This window comes from Olea europaea, unplaced genomic scaffold, assembly GCF_002742605.1.
Source record: "Olea europaea var. sylvestris unplaced genomic scaffold, O_europaea_v1 scaffold1579, whole genome shotgun sequence".
Lineage (NCBI taxonomy): Eukaryota > Viridiplantae > Streptophyta > Magnoliopsida > Lamiales > Oleaceae > Olea > Olea europaea.
In genome coordinates this window covers 29,362-32,528 of record NW_019233406.1, presented here as the reverse complement: position 1 = coordinate 32,528, position 3,167 = coordinate 29,362, and positions in this window count along the sequence as shown.

The window sequence follows — 3,167 nt, the reverse complement described above, 5'->3', positions numbered from 1 at the left end:
ATATCAAGAAAATAGAAAACGAAAATGAAAGAGAAATGGGAAGGACGCCAAGAAGAAAACCGCAAGAATGTCCAAATTGCTGTTTTTATCTTCTAAAAAAATAGACAAATTTCATCCAAGTCCTTGAATTTTGGAAAAACAATAAGGCCGGTCCTCGGGTCTCAAAGTGGCGCCTAGCGCCAACTCTCTGTCAACACCAAACTTTTGTCCTTTTCTTGCACACAGTCCTCCAACAATTTGCACTCAAGGTCTCTAAAATTTAATCTTGTACAATTTGGTCCTCAGATTTTGAGTTTATAAATTGCATCTAAGGTCCTTCAAAATTTTGCACTTGTTCATTTTGGTCATCAACTTCATAAATTTTGCACCCTTCGAATCCTTTTTTTCTCATTTTACATTGTTCTCTTTCCTTTAGGGGTTTTAACATACACAAACCATAATTACACAGTTGTAAATAAAAATTTGCTCAATTTAATCAATAATTAGTTTCTTAAAGTATCTAATAATAAGTGTGCAAAAACGACATGAACATTTTGTGAATGCAATCATAGCTACCAAGGATCCAAGTGTATCTAAGGATCCTGTGTCCCTATCCTAACTTTCGAATCATACGGGACGTAATTAGAATCGTAGGTATGCAACTGTAGCATGGCAGATGAAATATGAGGGCAATTCTAGAAATGTGTTTGATCATATAAGGTAACGATGTAAGATTTAATAGTGATTCATCAGGAAAACATAGTAAAATCAGGAAGGAAGATGAATGAATGATGAGGACATAAGAAAAAAGTCCAGTGGGATAAGAAATTTTCCCCGAAATCAACAGGTTACAAGGTAGCAAAGCACACTCTTTATAATCAAGAAAATAAAAAATAAATAACAACATAATGCATATATATAACGTCAGAAGAAGTCTACCATGGCCACAGAGCCCCAATGGACTCCTTTATCTAAAACATTGTGCAATCTTAATAGATAAATACCAAAAGGCACAAAGTTAAACGGTCTAGAATATAATGTACAAAAGGAATATTTCTTAAAACCACGCACAAATCGACATTAAAAGACTTTAGTGACGTTCCATCTGGCCCAAACATTAATTGCAAAGTACGAAAATTTAGCCCTTGTTTGATTCCCATCATTTTCAAAATACATTTTTTCTCTTCTTTTCAACTACTCATTCTTTAATAATATTATATTACACGCAAACCTAAAACTTTTTCTTATTTTGTAATCACACATTTGGTTTTTTGACCACACATTTTTCATCAATCTACTGCTCCAAAATGCCTTCTTAACCAAAAATGGGACTTAAACGGGCCGCTTAATGTAAATAATAAAATTGAAATTGGGGGACTATTTGTTAAATTGTGGAATACACCTTGCAAGATTTACCCATAAGCTAGGCGAAAAGCAACACGCGAAGGGCATGAAGATGCAAAAGGCTCGCCTAAGAGTCACGAACTATTTTTCATAAACAAATTGGATACAAGCTATCAATAAAAAGCGAATGGAAAAGTGAATAAAGCATAACTCCTTATTGAATCAGTTACAAGATTATCAATTAGAAGCTACCATCTGCCACAACTTAAAAATGACCAAACTATCAAAATACTTGAAAGGAAATATATAAATAACCCCTCCTTTGACGGGAGAGGTATGCAATTCAAATATCTTCCTATCAAATAACTATTTTTTCTTGTTTGAGTTGAAGCATCAAGACTAGTGAAATGTAGTAGGTGGAAGTCATAGTTAGGTGATGGGATTTGCTTTTTGCATTTACATTAATATTCAATTATAATTGTTTTATCAATAAACTCATTCGATTCAATTTGTACCGTCACAGCTAGGTCACTGATTATAAAATATTTTCATACTTTAGGGGGGGATAAAAGAAAAAAATTATAAATATAATTATATATTTAAACATTACAAATTTGAGCTTCTAATCGTGGCCATAATTGATCACAACAACAAAATTATAGCCAATAATCTGTACACACAATTTTTCTCAATATCGAGCATAAACCGATCACGATTAAGGGTCAAATAGTCCTCATCTCACAAAATTGGACCCGCAACAACTAAAGCCCAAGTGTAGTGCACCGAGGGAATAATAGACAAAAGTAATTACAATATATAACTATCCAGAGACACTAGTAGTTTCCTATGTTGGAGTGAATTGTCCAAATGATCACTGAACTTTGCAAAAGGTTTTCAAAGAGTCACTGAACTTTAAAAATTACCTAAATGCTCACTAAACTTTGCAAAAGGTTTCCACGGAGTCACTGAATTTTAAAAATCACCAAAATAGTTACTAGACTTTGTAAAAGGTTTCTCAGGGGTCAATGAATTCAATGATCTCGTGGAAACCTTTTACAAAATTCAGTGATCTCGTGGAAACTTTTTGCAAAGTACAATGACTAGTTAGGTGATTTTTAAAGTTCAGTGATCTCGTGGAAACCTTTTGCAAAGTTCAGTGACCATTTAAGTAATTTTTAAAGTTCAGTAACCCCTTGAAATTTTTTTACAAAGTTCAGTGACCATTTGGACAATTCACTCCCTGTGTTGAGTATAAACTTGATTTCATAGTTTTCTAGTAGTTTCCTATGTTGAGAACTACGACACGATCTTCGAGAACAATGTGTTTGAAATATTGTCTTACGAAAAGTACCTCACATCTCTAATTTTTTTACTATGACTCGATTAGTATGTAATATACCTATAAGCTTAATTGTTGATTAATCCTTCATCCTACAATTTATAACATTTTTTCATATCTCAATGAAGTTAATGGTGAAATCAATGTGAAATGTCCAATGATAGGACAATAACAGTATGCTAGGCAACGATGGTGGATAACAGTTTGCAAGAATGAAAAATGTTATAATTTATTAATAATTGCAATATTTACGGTCAATATATTATATTTTTATCAAATAGTTTGGGCACATTATTACAACGTACACTGTTATTATTGTGAAGTAATTAATTACTTTCTACAAAAATAAGAAAACACAAGGAAAAAATAGTAAAAAAGAGAAAAGAAAACGATAGGAGTTAGTGTAACAAACCGTATATGTTTGAATCTCATTCTTTAAAAACTCTTTTTTTTTTTTTTTAATTCATTTTCAAATCACACATTCTCTCATTTTACACGTAAATTC